The sequence below is a fragment of the Elaeis guineensis genome, chromosome 1 (assembly GCF_000442705.2).
Source record: "Elaeis guineensis isolate ETL-2024a chromosome 1, EG11, whole genome shotgun sequence".
NCBI lineage: Eukaryota > Viridiplantae > Streptophyta > Magnoliopsida > Arecales > Arecaceae > Elaeis > Elaeis guineensis.
Window position 1 is genome coordinate 26,796,893 of NC_025993.2, and position 19,802 is coordinate 26,816,694.

At 40.9% G+C, this 19,802-nt stretch overlaps 1 protein-coding gene across 3 annotated transcripts in view; it reads right to left on the reverse strand.

Moving 5' to 3' along the window:
• Positions 1 to 19,802, reverse strand: part of LOC105037078 (probable LRR receptor-like serine/threonine-protein kinase PAM74) — a 266,372-nt gene that overhangs the window by 223,863 nt on the left and 22,707 nt on the right. The window lies entirely within an intron of this gene.

A 19,802-nucleotide genomic window follows, 5' to 3' on the forward strand; every position in this document is an offset into this window, starting at 1 on the left:
ACGAACCCCAAAATGCGCAAAGTCTCAGAGCCAACCTCGACCTACTGGAAGAAAGGTGGGAGATTGCTCAGGTCCGAATGGCAGCCTACAGACAGAAAGTTGCCCGATATTATAACGTCCGAGTCAAGAACAAGGCATTTAAAGCAGGGGATCTAGTGCTCCGACGAGCTGCTGTCTCACAACCGCAGAGCCAGGGGAAGCTTGCCCCAAATTGGGAGGGACCTTATGAGGTCAAAGAAGTAGTCCGACCTGGAACTTATTATCTTAAGGAGCTCGGAGGAGCCGACCTCCCGCGACCGTGGAGCTCAGAAAACTTACGGATGTACTACCAGTGATTTCGTCCTAATCAAAAAATGCGTGCCCATTTGTCTTGGGACAATTCAAGCAGACGGTATCGAAAACGAGAGAGCAACCTTATAAAAGTCGAAGGCCCGGTTCTTTTAGACCGGATGGGGGGAGAGGCCTCACAACGTCCATATGTGCCCCCACAGCCCTGTTAGGGACAGGAGGAGAACCTCGCCCTAACTTGAGCAAAGTTGAAGGCCCGGTTCTTTTAGACCGGATGGGGGAGAGGCCTCACAACGCCCATATGTGCCCCCACAGCCCTGTTAAGGACAGGAGGAGAACCTCGCCCTAACTTGAGCAAAGTCGAAGGCCCGGTTCTTTTAGACCGGATGGGGGGAGAGGCCTTGCAACGCCCATATGTGCCCCCACAGCCCTGTTAGGGATAGGAGGAGAACCTCGCCCTAACTTGAGCAAAGTCGAAGGTCCGTTCTTTTAGACCGGATGGGGGAAGAGGCCTTGCAACGCCCATATGTGCCCCCACAGCCCTGTTAGGGACAGGAGGAGAACCTCGTCCTAACTTGAGCAAAGTCGAAGGCCCGGTTCTTTTAGACCGAATGGGGGGAGAGGCCTCGCAACGCCCTAATGTGCCCCCGTAGCCCTGTCAGGAATAGGAGGAGAACCTCGTCCTGACATGAGCAAAGTGGAAGGCCCGGACTCCTACGGGAGCCGAGTTCCTACGCCAACAAAGACTTCGCCCGGACTCCTACGGGAGCCGGGTTTCTACGCCAAGAAGACTCCGTCCGGACTCCTACGGGAGCCGGGTTCCATCGCAAAAAAGACTTCGCCCGGACTCCTACAGGAGCCGGGTCCCTGCGCCAAAAGAAGACTTCATCCGGACTCCTACGGGAGCCGGGTTCCAAAAAAAAAAAAAAGAAAAAAAAGGGGGAGAGAAAAAAGAGACTTCACCCAGACTTCACCCGGACTCCTACGGGAGCCGGGCTCCACCGCCAACATCAGCTACAGGACAACTCCGCCCGGACTTCTACGGAAGCCGAACTTTACTTATGACTTTGATTACAGAAAGACTTTGCCCTGACTTTTACAGGGCTTCTCCGTTCGGATTATCAAGGGAGCCGAACTTAGCCCCGACTTCAGCGGAGAAAAATCCAAGCAAACTTGACAAGTGGGTATCTCCGAATGGCATAAAAGCTGAAAAGGAGCTCGGCGAATTACGACCCCGCATGAACTGAAAAGGTTGCCGACGACCTTGGAACGACGTAACACAGACAAAGAGAAGGAAAGAAAAATGAAGAAGTTCGGCGGACAACTATTCAACACAAGATGCAAACAAGGCACTGAAATCACTTTTCCATTTAACAAAAGTACACATTACAGGACCCGTGGGTCAGGAAAAAAGAAGATACACGTCATCGCAGGTCTCGCGAGCACGTTTCGGGCAGGACAACCGGAGGCCGCTCCGAGCTACGAACTCCGTCTCTATCTTTCTCAGTCGCATTCTCCAGCGTGCGTAACAGCTCTCGCCCCATCTCGCCTCGTTCTATTCCTGAAGTCCCAACCTTAGCGGGAAAGGGGTGGGATAGATCTCCGGAGGCAGTAAGGGCAACGGCGGCAGCAGCGAAGACCTGTTTCAAGAAGAGCCGTAGCCACTTCGGGAGCAGTAGTGACACCAGAGATGTGCCTCATCTCCGAATGCGCCGCGACGGCCGCCACCCAAGACTCTCCGCAAGGTCGGCATGCGTTACTTCCACCATCCCCGCAACAAGTTCTACTGCCTCACCGTCGACGCCGACCGCCTTTGGTCTCTCGGCCCCGACGACGTCAAGGATCCCGTCATGGCTTATGACGACTATTCTGCCCTCTTGACCGGTATCACCCGCCTTGCTACTCCAAGATTCGCAGGCAGAATAACTTCACCGACAGCCCCCGTTATTAAACCCCTGTTGTCGAAGAAATTCTTCCTTGGGCTCCCTTTAGAACGACGGAGATTTTCACCAGCCGCCATTCTCCTCCTCACCTTCCTCCAAACCCTAAAAATTCCCTCAAGAGCAGCCCCCGAGTAGAGAACATGGTGTGAGGGAAAGAGACAGGGACTGGAAAAGCAGAACTCTTAGATGAAAGAACAGCGCCAGGATGAAACCACGAAGGGACTGAGGGGTTTAAATAGCCGATGGATCCTGGCGCAGTTATGGCGGCGGGTATTCCTGGGCCAACTGGTGTGTGCCACGTGGCGCGCTTATCCCCTTCACCGCCATCGAGGATTGACCGCTCACAGATTCCTCAGAGCGATGCTTGGAATCGCGTTTCAACGGGATTCGAAAAGACTTTTCAAGTCGCCTTCACCAAAAAATGGATTCTGATGTGGCGCATTAAGTGGGGGCGGCAGTGCGCAGGGATCGAAGGGGCAATTTCGGCTGCGCACGTCTCTCTCTGTGTACTTCCTTCGCTTGAAATTCGAACTCGGAAGTAGGGGGACTGGTGTTGGGTATAAAATACCCGCAGCTGAAATCCTCATCAGAATGGCTCCACCCGGACTCCTACGGGAGCCGGGCTCCGTCCTCGACAGCAGAACGGCTCCGCCGGACTCCTACGGGAGCCGGCTCCACCACCGACATCAGAACGGCTCCGCCCGGACTCCTACGGGAGCCTGGCTCTCCCCGACAGCAGAACGGCTCCGCCCGGACTCCTACGGGAGCCGGGCTCCACCACCGACATCAGAACGGCTCCGCCCGGACTCCTACGGGAGCCGGCTCCATCCTCGACAGCAGAATGGCTCCTCCCGGACTCCTACGGGAGCCGGGCTCCACCACCGACAGCAGAACGGCTCCGCCCGGACTCCTACGGGAGCCGGGCTCCACCACCGACATCAGAACGACTCCGCCCGGACTCCTACGGGAGCCGGGCTCCACCACCGACAGCAGAATGGATCCGCCCGGACTCCTACGGGAACCGGCTCCGTCCTCGACAGTAGAACGGCTCTGCCCGGACTCCTACGGGAGCCGGGCTCCTCCATCGACAGCAGAACGGCTCCGCCCGGACTCCTACGGGAGCCGGGCTCCTCCGCCGACATCAGAGTGGCTCCGCCCGGACTCCTACGGAGCCGGGCTCCGCCTCCGACATCGATTGTAGCATAGCTCTGCCCGGACTCCTACGGGAGCAGGCTCCGCTCTCGACATCAACGGCAGCTCGGCTCCGCCCGGGCTCCTATGGGAGCCAGGCTCCACCTTCGACATCAACTGCTGGTAAGTTCCATCCGGACTCCTACGGGAGCCGGACTTCATCTTTAACTTCGATGGCAAAGTGCTTCGCCCGGACTCCTACGGGAGCTGGGTTCCGCTTTCGGTATCCACTACGGATAAGCTTCGTCCGGACTCCCACGGGAGCCGGACTCCACCTACAACCCCAACCGAAAGGAGGACCCTTCACAGACTCCTACAGAGGCCGGACTCCGACCGCGGCCGAACCTCGATCAACGGATCTGCGCCCCTTGGCAGATCGTGATAACAACCATGATCTTGTTCCACGTCCTGCAGCGGATTCCACGCGGCTCCAGCGGCGGACCCATCACTCCCTGACAGGCTGTATCAACAGCCACGATTCTGCTCCGCTCCCTGCGGCAGGTGCTGCACGATCCCACTACTCACTGACAGCTAGCAACGGACGTCGCTCCACTACCTGCTACAGGCCCTACGTGGCAGGCTATGACAATAGCCACGGGTCTACCCCACTACCCTTCGCAATAAATTCCTCTGACCATAGGCGGCCCACTACCAGACGGTTACAAATGTCGCCATCAATCCATTGCCCCCTCCGCCTATAAAAGGGGGACCCAGATACGTTATTCTCTAAGCTCATTTTTTTATCTCAAAACTCTGCTAAATTCTCCGTTCGAGCACTCCATTCTTGTTGAGGCAGAGAACTGACTTGAGCATCGGAGGGTCTTGTCGGAGCAACCCCACCTCCGGTTTAGACTTCCCTTGCAGGTCCCGGGGCGACCGCGGCTTCCCCGACTCCAGCTTCTCCGACGCAAGTGGATTTTTGCACCAACAGATTTAATTTAATTTAATACTAATTAGGTTCAATTATCCAAATCAAATTTAGATTTCAAGTCTGATTGGATCAGGCTTGACAGTCTTTTCGAATTGGCTCATTTTGGATTGGATTTGAATCCGATTAAGATCCAACTTGAACCAGAAGAACCATGACTCAGAGAGTCTAAGTCTCTTAAATTCTCTCTCTAGAAATCACATCAAAAAGAAAAAAGTGTTATTTTTATCATCTTTTTTTCTTAGTGTGCGTGAAAGGAGAGGAGGTGCCAATAGTTGGCGCCCCACCTTATCTAAAATTTTTTCTCATCCATTTTTTTTATTTAAATATAATTTAAAATAGAAACAAAATATATCTGATTGGGATATGGAATTTTTTTTTTGTGCAACAAAAAAAAATTGGATAAGATTGGAATGTGCTAATTTGTGAGAAGAGGTTTCTTTCTTACAACACAACTCTATCTCAACTTCCATCTAATCTTTGATTTGGATTTCAATGCCTTAGATTAATTGAGATAAGATCTCTTGGGCATGAAGGAGAGGGTATGTGTGGGATATGAAGTGGTTGTGTGATAAAAATAAAAGGGGGCATGAGTTTTGACGTGAAGGTGTGTGGCGACTTCTTTTTGACATCATCTCTTCTTCCCAACGCCTCCTCCCTTCTCCACTTCATCTCCATGCCAAGATCTGATAGAGATCAGATCTAAGAAGAGAAAAAAGAGAGATGAAGAGAAGAAAAAAGGTTCTTCTTCTCTTCATAGTGATCTGATTCAGATCCCATCGGATCTGCATGACAGAATTCACGCAGCGATCTCCTTCTTTGAGATCTAGAAGAAGAGATTTAGATCTAAGGATGAGAAGCGAGATCTGAAAGGTGCTAGCACACCGATGATCTCAATACTCTAATCAAATATCTCTGTGTGATTATTAATAGAGGTCGGATACTTGCATTGCTACAATCAGAATCTGAGACATCCGCAAGATTCAAGGTATGGAGATCTGATCTCTGATTTATTTTTCTAATGATTTGTTTTTCTTTTCAGATTTCAAATCATGGTTGAACATTCATATCAAGATCCATGCTATGATTTTCATATTTGATCTAGTATGTAAATAAAATAAAAATATTTTAATTTATTTATTTTTACTGTGTCACGTTTAAAAAAAAAATTAAACTACACGTATGAAACTGTAGCAGTTTTTTAACAGTGGTATCAGAGCATAGGTTCTGATACGAACATGAAAACCCTTCAGATCTGAAATTTGATGTGTAAAAATTAGATCTGAAGGTTAGTAAGATAATCCACATCATTCTGAAATAAGGTTGCCCTGTCATAATCCTATTATACTAAACGGTTGTCCTAGAATAATGTAGAACATCGATTAATATTAGATTGATTTTTATGCATCTGTAATATGATTATAGAATTATTTTAGATCTAAAATTATTTCAGATCTAAACTAATCATAAATAATTCAGATTAAAATTAGTTTTATATCTAAAAATATTAATTGAGGTTTAATTTGAATCTAGTATGATTGCTGAAATTTTTTTTACATGCATAGATTTGATATTATTATTCATATGTTTAATATGTGAAAGATAATTAGATTTGATTTTTAATTGATTATACATGTGATATATTAGATTAAATTTTTAATAGCTTAGTAATTAAATTGGGATAGTCACCATGACTGTCCGATCATAAGATGATGAGGGATTAAAGTCTTTCTCTTGTCCGTTCGATGGGTTCTCTTTTATGACGTATAGGGGTGCGGACTGTGATGTTTCCTATGAAGATAAACAACGAATAGAAAATTATAATTGTTACATATTTTAGATTTAAATCAAATTATGCATGTATTTTTATATATTTTAGATTGCTAAAATATTATATTTGATATATTGTTTGGCATACTATCTAAAACTTAATTTCTATCAAACTCTAGATCCAAAAACTTAGGCTTTGTTTGCATGAAAAATATGAAATTGTGACTGGTATGCCTATGGAGTTGACTCGATTCTCAATTGGATCGACTCAAGTGCTTGGTAAGTTGACTCAATTTTGTTGGAGTCAACTTGAGACCCTGGTTGGTTGGCTCATTTGCTGATGAACCGACTCAATTGTGCAGGTTAGGTCTATAGATTTCTATTTGTCTCAGTGTTGTGCCGATTTACTGTGATAAGTCGATTCATGTATCAGAGTGAATAGACTCGATTATGCAAATAATGATATTATATGAGATACAATAAAATAGTTTAGGTTAGAAATTATTTCGAGATCTAAACTTAAATCCTTGTACATAATATACTTAATTGAGAATTAAGATTCAAAATTATAAGATCTAAAATTATGAATTTAGGATCTAAATTTCAATATATAAAATATGAACTTTGGATATGGGTTGAACAAATTAGGTTTAGAGACTAAACTATAACTAGAATCATTAATTAGATCAGGTTAGAACCTTTTTCGATTTTGAGCAGTTGATCCAATCTATTCAAGAGTTGGTTAGGATTAGGTCAAAGGGGCTCAAAATTGAATTTAGTTATAGTTGATCAAATTGATTCATATGTGATGTGAATTGATTAAGCTAAGATCGAATTTGGCTTAGCAGTTCGAGCCCAAGTCTATAGGTTAACCTAATTAATTCTAATCAACCAATTTGGTGTTTAAGGCAAGTATTAGATGGTGGTTATTTAATTGGTTCCATTGTCTGACCTAGCCAATTCGTTGGTGTTTAAAAAAAATAATGGGAGAACCCCCACTCATCTTTACTTACGGGCCATCTTGGGAGATTATGTTTTGTATTAGGTTACTTGTTGACCCGAGTTTATCCATGCCGACTAGGTTGGTTGGACATGAAATGTGTTGACCCAAACCATATTAATCATTACATCAGATGTATGTGACTAATTGGAAGAGATCTGAACCCAAATCTTCTCACTAAATATTAAGTCTACTGATCTTTCACCATTGTAGAGATATGGGTGCTTTTTCTGACATTGATCATTCTTGACTGATTACAGTTGTTCGGTTGTATTGAAAAGACACAACCACTCTATTGACATTAGATGTCCTGGGGTAAAGATGAGGTTGGGTCCAATAACTGTTAGGTAAGGGACTCAATGATGGCTTTGCATTCACTGGTGAATAATGGGTCAGACTTAACTAAGAAATATGTCAATAACTATTAGGTGAGGCCACAGAACTTAGAGACCAAGTCGCTACAACATGCTTGGAGAAGTATCTAGGCAAAAAATTATCCATGCATTGATATACATGTCACCAATAACTATTAGGTGAGGTACCATACATCAATGGGACCGCAGCACCCACTAGAATCTATTATCGCATTAAAATTTTTGTTTCTCCATCCAAGAAGTGTGAGACTTGAAAAATTAGTAGGAGTCTTTGTTTGTTTTTAAAGTCTCTAGAACAAACTATTACGAGTACAATCATCTAATTAAATCTTTACTCTCTATAATCAATTCTTCAGCTTCCAATCCTCTAGCTGAATCGTAGATATCAACCACTTAACCAAAATCAATTACATCTTCTGGCTTAGAAATCTAAGAATAGTTCTTAGCTTTTAGAAATTAAGCCAAGATCCTTGATCAAGTTAACCCAATGTCATCAGCTTGTCCAATCCATAGTTAACGAGCTATACTTGACAAATGGTTGGATGTTGACAATTAGGTTAGATGCTATAAATTGAACTTCATAGTTGATAAAATTCAATGTATGCATAAGGGCATGTTGACTACCAATGACATGCTTATTCATTTGCAATAGTTGTGAGATGATCAGAGTCGCACAATGTATGAGATGCATGATAGACAGTTTGTCCATGATCGATGATCAAGGATATTAAAGAGCTTGAAAGGCTCGACATGACCATGCATAAGAAATTACTAATGGATTTGATCCTGTAATTTTTAATTTATATGGATAGTTTGTGAAACTATTAAATGAATAAATATTATAGCATTTTAACTGAATTGGTCAATATGCTGGTAACTAAGGGATCTTGAAAAGTTCAGAGGTACATATCTGAAGAATCTAAAGAAATATTGACACATCTTTGGAAGGTATGTCAAATTTCTCAAAATTGATCTTACGATTTTTTCTTTTTCATTAGACTCTAGTACATATTATGCACCTTAATATAAGGTCTAAGAAAGGAAGAGGACTGAGGGAAGGTGAAGTGACTCTTTTGAGTCGGCAATGATGATTACTATATGGATTTAATTTTTTATCATTTGTATGGTAATGCATTTGTGAAAATTATTTGAGTAAAATAGTGAATTTCATTGGGTCTGAGAGATCCAGAACCAAATAACCTATAGTATATAGATAGTTCTTTTGGCTAGGTCATGTATGAGAAGAAATAATTTACCGACTGAAGAAAATGGGCTTTTGGGCTTATTGACTATTAAGTCATATCTAGTCTATGAATTATCTCTTTGAGGATTAATGATCAAGCTATGTTTTATAGGTCAGAAGGATAAGGACCATTGAGATACTTACCCTAATACACATATGATGTGCATGGCTCATTTGATGAGCCAGACTAGGAGGTTATCTTCCTTCATCACCTTTATCGATGAATAGTCATGGTATATGTATGTATGTGAGATACAAATCTGAAAAACTTCAAAAGGTTCAAAGAATTCAGATGTGAAGTAGAAAGAATAAATCAAAAAATTTTTAAAGGTACTTCGATCAGATCAAGGATGCAATACCAAATAAAAAATTTATCGATTATCTAAAGAAAATGGCATAGTTTCATAATAGAATTCTTCTTATACACTTCAGCTCAATGGTGTATATGTGTAGAGCAATGGTACTATATGAGATATGGTTTGATCCATCATGAATATCACTAATTTGATTATTATTTCTTTAGAAATAAGAATTAATTTTTAAAATTTAAATTAGATTTCTTCTAAAGTTAGTTTCACCACATCATATGAGATATGATATGATGGATAAATTAGAGGATAGGTCTGTGAGAGCTCATTTTTGAGATATCCCAAAAGGATTTGGTATGTCACTTTCTCTTTTCACTAGTTCACAATATGATTGTGAGCAATCATACTATTTTCTTGAAAACAGTGGGAGGATGAACTCAAAGAGAAAATCTCTAAAGAATAACGAGTCACAGGACCTATACAACCTATTTAAGATGAGCCAATATATGTAGTACTTCCTCCACCTCATAGATTTATTAGGATCTCTCATCTTTTAGAAAGATACTTGGTATTCTTACAAGGGTTCAGAGAAAGTATTTCTCGAGAGAGATTGGGAACATAGGGATGATCTCAAAATCTACAATGATGTGATATGAGAAATCATGTAGTTACATAAAGGTCAGTGGGAGGGTCCCATACTGACCTCGGTTATTATGTGGTTACATATAGAATTTTCTTTTCAAAGATCTAGATCAAATATTCTCGAAATAAAGGTCTATAGAAATAGATCTTAAAAAGATGTTTGGTTTCCACAGATAAATACATAGAAGAGGTGCTGAAAGGGCTCAGCATTGAAACCTCTAAGAGGGATCCATTATCCTCTTAGGCATAGGTGTATGCTAAGCTATGTACTCGACTTGGTATATTTTGCCATGAAAGTCACGAGCAGATATTAGTCGCATCCAGGCTAGGAGCATTGGATTGCTATGAAAATTATCCCTGAGTACTTGAGAAGCACTAAGGGATTATTCCTCATCTTTGAAGATGGATTAGAGCTAAGAGTAGAAAGATACACTGATGCTGATGGTAGAATATCTATATTAGCATGTATTTTTGAGTTATGTTGGTTCGATTTGCTGGAAGGATTTTAAACAATCAACCAATAGAAGCTGAATATGCTATAGATGTGCAGGATGCGTTCTGATTCTTATGATAGTTGAAGAACTAGATATCATACCATTGGATGCTTTGACATTGTGCTACAAAGATAATGGTCCATAGCCATCACTAAGGAGCCAAAGTCTCACCAGAAGTCCATGCACATAGAGCAGAGATATACGTGATTACCTCAAATAGAAATAAATAGAGGTATAGAGAGTAGACTGCACATAATAGTGATAGGCCCAAGTCACTTAGCCAATTAAACATCGAAGCCTGTCTTCTGAAGATGGGGCTCAGGTATATAGCAGATTGGCTTTAGTACGAGTGAAAGTTTGTTAGATGTGTGCTCTAGAAGCCAATCTTGACTGACATATACCTTCCTCTAAGATATGTTTTGTACTTGATAGATAGTCTTTATAACCAATCATGTCATATGTATTCATAATTTGTTCTAAAATTAACAAAGATGATTTTGTATATTCTCAAGGTATTGAGAATTTGAGATATATATCATTAGTAGTTAATTTCTAAATGCTCCTGATCAAAGGATTGTCATGGAGGATAGTATTCAATCCATTCAAGATCGATGCATGGATCACTTTCCTTTAGAATAGATGAGTCTCGAGTCTGCGGTGTAGAGACACTGGGGTAAGAGTGCAGGTGGTTGTTAGAGAATAACTTGCACTGAGCGTAACTAATATGAGAAATCACTTGGATGTCTACTCCTCATCAGTGGTCTTTTCCATGCTACAGTGGTGTGACTGATCCTTTGACCTATAGTGTGTTGGCTATTCGTGGGAGGCTTCTTAGTTTGACTGCATATTCTATTGGTCCCTAGCCATTTGGGTCTTTGCTATGTATGTTGGCTATTGTAGGTTAAGGTTCGCTGTTCAGAGTAGGATGCATCTAGATGGAATCTATCGATCTTGGTAGAAAAGAAAAAGTTCTATGCGATTTGTAAGACTGAGTTCAGAAAATCTCTGGTCAGAGTAAGTGTGAATATTGAAAAAGAGTTTTTACGAGATTCATAGATGAACTCGAGTCGAGCCAATCTAGTATATGACTGACGATGGGGTTTGACAAGTTCTCCACGATCTCCATCAAGTTGGGACTTACGATAGAAAGATTGTATCACACGATAACTGCACTTAGAGATTTATTTTTTTGTTCTACTAGGTTGTCATTATATATTGCTAGACATCACTGGTGAATCGTAAGAACTTACTAAGATTATTTTCGGATCAATGATCTTTGTTGAGATGAGTTGGAATCATTTCAGCCCATCGAAAAGAGTTTTGATGATACTGTGCTGGAGATCACGATATATCTCACTATCAGATAGAACAGAACTTAAGGGGTCACATACAAAAGGAGCATGACCTGATCAATGGCTTGGATGATATTTGAATTATCAATCGGATTGATAGTTTGAATTTTAGAAACTGCTAATTTGTAAGCATTACAGTTTTGACAGCTGTTAATTGTTAGCTGGGGGACTTAATTGTAAATATTATAATTTTTTTAAAATTGATTAAATTATGAATTAAGTTTTAATTAATTTAAAATCAAATTTAATTTAATTAGATTTAATTTAATTTAATGCTAATTAGATTCAATTATCCAAATCAAATTTGGATTTCAAGCCTGATTGGATCAGGCTTGATAGTCTTTTCGAATTTGACTCATTTCGGACTCGATTTGAATCTGATTAAGACCCAACTTGAATCAAAAGAATCATGACTCCGAGAGCTCAAGTCCTCTAGGACTCTCTCTCTATAAATCATATCAAGAAGAAAAATGGGGTATTAATTTTTTTTTCCTTTTTTCTTAGCACACGTGATAGGAGAGGGGACGCCAATAGTTGGGGCCCCACATTATCTGGAACTCTTTCTCTTTCAAATTTTTTTATTTAAATATGATTCAAAATAAGAACAAAATATATCTAATTGGGATATGGAAAATTTTTTTTGTATGATAATAAAAAATTAGAGAAGATTGGCGTGCGCTAATTTGTGAGAAGAGGTTTCTTTCTTACAACACAACTCTATCTCAACTTCCATCTATCCTTTGATTTGGATTTCAACGCCTTAGATTAATTGAGATAAGATCTTTTATGCATGAAGGAGAGGGTGTGCATGGGATATGAAGTGGTTGTGCGACAAAAATAAAAAGGGGTGTGAGTTTTGACGTGAAGGTGTGTGGTGACTTCTTTTGGACATCATCTCTTCTTCCCAACGCCTCTTTCTCCCTTCTCCACTTCATCTCCATACCAAGATCTGATAGAGATTAGATCTAAGAAGAGAAAAAAGAGAGATAAAGAGAAGAAAAAGAGTTTTTCTCTTCATGGTGATCTGGTTTAGATCTCGTCGGATCTGCACGAAAGAGTTCGCGCAGTGATCTCCTTCTTCGAGATCTAAAAGAAGAGATCCAGATCTAAAAATGAGGAGTGAGATCTGTAAAGTGTTAGCACACTAGTGATCTCAATGCTTTGATTAGGTATCTCTATGTGGATACCAGTAGAGGTCGGGTGCGTACACAGTTACGATCAGAACCCGAGACATCCACAAGATTCGTGGTATGGAGATCTGATCTCTGATTTATTTTTCTAATAGTTTATTTTTTTTTTAGATTTCAGTTCATGATTGAATATTTGTATCAAGATCCATGCTATATTTTTCAGATCTAATCTGATACGTAAATAAATAAATAATATTTTAATTTATTTATTTTTGCTGCATCATGTCTAAAAAAAATTTTAAACTACACATACGAAACTATAGCGATTTTCAAACACTACTCGAGGTGGACAGCTATCGCAAACATCATGAAGTGAGTCAGCTGTGATAACAGAGACAGTCCATGCGCTAAGGCATCGTTCTGTCGAGGTAATAGAATGCACCGGATAGACCATACGATAGACCAGACGCAAGCTGCTATGCACTATATATGGCTTTGCTCTTAAGTTAGTGGTCCTGATGATAGCCTGAAGACCTGAGATGTCCCATGGTTAGCACGCTGATTTGAGGTACTCATGGTAACCACCGTAACACTATCTTCCTATTTTTGAGTTTAAGAATCAGATGAAGGAAGTATTTTGGAAGTCGTACCTCGGATCTGGGGATGCACGCTTTCATGCCTTCACAAATGTCCAACATTTAAAGTTGCTGATGTTATCTTAGTACAATCATTGCAAATGATAGCAATTGATGGGACCCCACAACTGACAATTTTTTCAAAAATTTAATTTCTTAGGCGGTGGCTTTTTGTCTTCATTTTTTATCCCCTTTTAAATCAGACTCCTGGATACTTAGTCAGAGAAAAATAATCGCTAGACTTTTCTGCTCTAAATCTTTATCATGACCCTTAGAGGCGTGATGAGCTTAGAACTCGTGAGAAAGCTTGAACTGGCATTGGCCTGAAAGAAACAGGCCAAGGCCCTAATCGCTGGTCCTTCAGCTCCAGTGGGTGGCTATGCCCAAGCTCTGGCCACCAAATCAATTTCTGCAGTAATGAGGGATGAAAATCTTCTCCTCAGTTGTTGAATCGACAGTTGCTTCGTTGGAGGACGTGGTGAAAACCCCATCGGAAGGGATTTCAGCAAGAGAGGAGATGCCGATGGAGAAGGCGCAAACGACGGAAGCAACTAGTAGCCCATAGAAGTTCCGACTGTAGCGACACAGGCAAAAAATGCGGCCAATCATCCTAAGGGGGCTCCAGCAATGGTGATAGAAATTGAGGAGTCTTTGGAGCTAGCATCTCCAGCCGAGCACCCTCTCCCCACCGTTACGCAAGCGGATCCCTTACAATCGGTGCCTCCTACCCCTTTCATGGCAGAAGACCCCCAAGCCACGGCTAGACTTCTGAAAGACTTTCTTTCTCCATTCGAGGGGCAACTTTTGGACAGACAAGGAGTGCAACAGCAGATATTAGGTGCCCTCAGATCTCTCATCCAGATGGGAAGTCCTTGGGCATCTTCTTTTAACCCCCTACAACCTGTGACATTTTGATGTTTATTTACAAAATTTTGCATCGGTGGGGTATTACCTCGCTAGTTTCATTGGTTCCACCCTTGGTGCTTTAGCATTGGAGCTTACAGCTGCGAGGAGAGAATAGACTTGATGAGGTATCAGTTGGAACAAGTGAAGAGCAAAAATGATGAGCTGGTGAAAGAGCTCAACTCTTCTGAAGAGGCCCTCCATGAAGTACAGGAGATGATCAATTGTCAGGATGATGAGCTGAGGAGGGCTGAAAGGAGGATTGAGGATATCAAGAGGCAAAGGTCTAGGGCCGAAAGAGATTGGCACCGCACCCATGATGACTTGGAGTGCTTGAGGAGGATATTTGGAGGGAAGAGAAGTGAGGATTATACTCCCTCCGAGGACTTCTAGGGCCACGCTCGGGGTCACTGGAACTACACCAACCAGTTTGAGGTTTGAGGCCTCGATCTTGAGGGACTACAAGCTGGTGAACGAGCTTTCTCTAGGATGCTCCTTCCGATCGATGCAAACGAACTATTGGATGTACCGCAGAAGGAGGTGAAGAAAGCACCGATAGAGTGCATCATCTGGATAAGTTGGGGCTTCTACTATTTTATTCATTTTGCATATATGCTTGTAGTGCTTACTGATAAGAACTATCCCTTACTAGCTTTTCCATTATTTAAATAGGTACATTGAGAGTTGTCGTGACCTCTCGACTGAGGCAAAAAGGTACCAGCTCGAGGTCGAGATGCTCAAGGATGCCAAGGACAAGACGGTAAGGGAGATTGGAGAGGCCTTCCTGAGAGCTGACGTCGTCGAGAGAGGAGTCGAAGATGCCAAGGCAGTGTTGAGAGGGGCCGTCAAGGAGAACTCTCGATTGTGAGGGAGAAAAAAAGGGCTTGAGACTCAGCTCGAGAGGAGTGCAACCGCAGTCGAAGAGAACTCTCGACTACAAGGATTAATAAAGGAGCTTGAAGCTCAGCTGGGGATAGCCAAAAAGAAGGTAGCAGAAGCCATCTCTAAGGCCGTTGCAGACTTCTGAGTGTCAGTGGAGTATTAAGACAAAAATGATGAATTTGCTACTGATGCTTACGACCTTGGGAGGTAGTCAGTCCTGTTAGATGTGTACCCTAGATGCCAGATTGGCTGACACATTTCTGTACAAATTTAAGGATAAATTTATAATTTTGACTATAAATGAATAAAAGAGTTATTCTACTATCACATTGTGTACATTGTGTCTGTGATACATCCTTTGAGTTAGTAGAAATGTTAATTCATATTTTCAAGAGTTAAAAATTTAAGGCATGAATTTACATAACTAACTCATAAATAACTCTTGACCATAGGATCGTCACGAGGATGGTGATCGATCCGGAAGGTTGGTGTACGATCGCTTTCTTAGGGTAGATGTGTCTTGAATCTATGGTGTAGAGACATCGGAGTGAGAGTACAGGTATTCGTTGAGAATGAGAGTACTGAGCGTGACCACCTTGAGCAGTCATAAGGAAGTCTACCTTCTCATCGATGACTAGCTCGATGCTGCAGCTGTGTGTCTAGTTCTTTGACTTGAGGTGCATCGACAATTCACTTTGAGTGTGTTATAGTTTGACTACACCATAACTCGATCTCCTAGCCATTCAAAATTCTGAGGTGTATGTTGGCTGTAGCATATTCATTGTAGGAACCAAATCACACCAAGACGGGATCTATCAACCTCGATAGATGAGAGGAGTAGTCCTATGATGATCGAAAGATCGAGTCCTTAAGCCCATGGCCATGGCAGAGTGAAATAATAGAAAAGAGTTTTTCATTTAGGTTTCACATCGGACTCGGATCGATCGATTGATTCATATGACTAATGTTGGGTTTGACAAGTTCACCTTAACCCTAATTCAGTCGGGACTCATGATAGAAGAACTCAATCACACAGGTAGTTGCACCGAGAGGTTCGTCTTCATTTCTGATGGGTTTCCACCATATACTGTTAGGTGTCACTGATAAATTTTAGGAGCAATTAAAATGATCTTGATGATCGATCATTCTAATTGTCTGAATCAGAAGAGTTCTGATCCATCGAAAGGAGTTTTGATGATATCGATGATGAGATCACGATATGTCTCATTATCATACAGAAGTGAACCTAACTGGATCACACAAACAAGAGTCAGGGTCTGAATGTCATCAATTAAGCTAGCCCAGTTCGATTGATTTGGATTAGATCCAATTAGGTTCAAGAAAATCGTGCTAGCACACGATTGAGCCTAACTTTCTCTTCGTGTAATATTTTCTATCTCGACTGAGCCAAATATGATTTGACTCACCCAGAGAACTTTGAGAAGATTTCTCTCAGTCTGACTGGAGCCAGTCCAGCTCAGAAAAGTCTTATCTTAATTCATGAGATGAATTTAAGACAACATCTGCTAATTCCTGTCACCTGCCATTTTCATTTTAGGACATCGATCAAATATTGACTCATGGATCTTAAACTGAAAGCCACTTGGTAAGAGGTCATTGGAGAGTTTTTGTGAAGTATCCACCTGCTAATTTTACCCTCAAAGTGGGTGCCATAATCAGATATGGCGTGCGGCCCAAGTGGATAAGGATAGAGTCCCATGAGATGAAGACTCTGATGCCTTGATCGACTCAAACTATTGGGTGCCAATCTCATTGTGTTTATCCAGTGTTGGCGCCAACAGTAGGAGGGTTTGGTGGGGTTCTTATCTGATATTGTCTTGAACATATGTTGTGTGGTTACTTGATACTAATAAGTCCTTGTATCTTCTATTTTTTAATTTTATTTGCCAACATATTGATTGATCTTGATAGATAATCATTTTGACTATCATGATTTCTTTACTAAGACTAAGGAGGCTTATAAGTATTGCAAGTTCCCCAAGAAGGTTAGGAGAAACTGTTTTCATAGACAACTTGTCCCCACCTATCACTCTTGATGATCTAAAATTTGCCATAAGTCAATGCGGCAATTAATAAAGGTTAAAGCCATGGTCTGTCGTATCGGAAGAAAATTGGTATAAAATCTTGGTACAAGCTTCATACGACCCGTACCAAGGCATACCGTCCCGTATCGAGGTATACTAAGATAAAAATTAAAAAAAATAATTTGGAAGCGATTTCGGTATAGGATGCACATCGTACCATATTGTACAGACCATATCGCACCGATAAGATACCGATACAATACCTGATACCGACATAGTAGATCTTGGTTGAAGCAATTCCAAGTTATATCAAATTTAATGTTATAGCATGTGTATTGGCAGACGACCAGCTAACAATAAGCTTGAATCTTGATTATTTAGTGACATGACAAAAAAAGGTTTCATTTGATGATTGGAGGAGCACGCACCCTAATAAAGCTCACAAAGCTATAATAGGAAATTTTGCTCACAGGGCTGCCCCTCCGAGAAGGACATGAGTTCTTCATAAAAATAATCTTGGATTTAAGGTGAGGTAAAGGTTGAAAAAGCTGCACACAAAGCAAAAAATTGGAAGTTGATCTACTAATACAGGTAAGAAAATCTGATGAATATCAAAATTATATCTTTTTGACCATATCGGCCTCCTTATTGTTATGGAATTTCTTTGTTAGTTATCAATGCCCATTGGAAGTGGAGGAATTGCATAAGAAATAACAAAAGAAGCTCTATCTTGCAAACAAGAGCCTTCACAAGATATATTTGGCTTTCAAGGATGGATCCTTCCAACAATGGAGATCCACTACAAATCAGACCAGGAGATTTTTGGATAAGTTTTTGTTTTAGGCCATATTATATGATATTCTATGCAGAAAGCACTCTTGTTTCCTTTATATTCTTCTGAGGTGCCATAAAAAAATTTAACTCTTGAAATTTCTGATGGCATCATGTTTGTGTTGTATTAGTGCATCTTGTCAACGAAACATTATCCCTCTCTAACTATTAGTTTATGTAATCTTGCACTTAATAAGGTGAACATGGCATCATTTGTCTTATCCTATCAGACTGAAGATCGTGATGCACATAATTATAAATGACACTAGAGTTTCTATCAAAGTTTTACATCCCAGTAAGACAGAAGGCATCCCAGCCATCCCATCCCATTCCGGTGAGAAAATAGGACCGGAATAGGGTCGGAACTTTGAAACGCATCCGTACAGGGAGAGAAGAAGAAAGACAAAAGAAAGAAAGGAAAGATGAAGAAAAAAAAAAGTGAAACCAAAGAAGAAGAAGAAGAAAATGAAAGAAAGATAGGAAAAGAGAAGAAAAAAAAAGGAAGGACGAAGAAAAAGGAAAGAAGAAAGAAATGAAGGGATAAAGAAATAAAGAAAAAGGAAAGAAAAGAAAGAAAAGTAGAAGAAAAAGAAAGAAAGAAAGAAAATTAGGTGAGAAAGATGAAGGATATCTACCGGATCACATTATCAGGACCACTGTCGGAATAGGACGAGATAGCAGAGCATCCTATTCCATGAGAAAATCGAGACATCTCTATCTCACAGGATTTAAAGCTTTGGTTTCTACACAATACGACATGTTGGTTGGTGTGGGGAACATGTCATTTGTATTAGGACCCAAATATATATTAGTATGTTTTTCAACATCGTCTTTACTAGGCATCCTAACATACATAGACTAAAGTCCATCATACGTCATAATAAGTGGCAATATAAGACAAATGCTATTGTACTCACCTTGTTAAATGCAAGGCTACATAAATAAATAGCCATACAAGCATGGTTCACAGTACTAGGTTCAGTAACCATATCAGTAAGATGCTAGTATAGTCTCGATTCAAGTTGGTTCATGGTACTAATACTCTAATATGCTCCCATACCTAGTATTGGTTCCCTACCTATATAATATGATATGTTTGGTATCAAGCATTATTGTCTAATACAGTGAACTATGCATACAAGGATAATGTTTCATTAACAACATGCATTTATAAAATATGAGGATGAAGTCACAAAAAGTTCGAACAACATGAAACATTAGTCTATCACATTGAGAGTGATAATGTTTTTATAATGCCCTAGAAGAACCTGAGCAAAAACAAGAACAACATATGATACAATATCACCTACAAGAAAAAAAAACACTTGAAAATCTCCTAGTCTGATTTGCAGTACCTCTTCAATCATTGGAATATCTCATCCTTGAAAACCAAATTCATCTTACAAAAGGCTCTTATGCGCAAGATCAAATCTCTCCTATTTTTTTCTTATGCAATTCTTTCTCTTCTAACTGCACTGATACTAGAAAGAAGTTCCAAGGCAATAGAGAGGACAATATGCCTAAAAGGTTTTAGTTCTAGAATTTATCAAAAACTTGTACTTATATCAGTACATCAACTTCCATTTGTTGCTTTACATGCAGCTTTTGCAACCTCTACTAACCTCAAATTTAGGATCATTCTTATGAAGAACTCCCATAATAATTTCCGATCAGGAGGGGCAACCCTATCAACAAAATTCCATACTATAGCTTCATGGGCTCTAATAAGGCAAGGTATGCCTCCAACAATCAAGGAAAACTTTTTGTCATGTTAGTAAATAATCGAGCTTACTGGTCAGTAGGCATCTCCGCCAATGCACATGCTTAAATATTAAACAAGGTG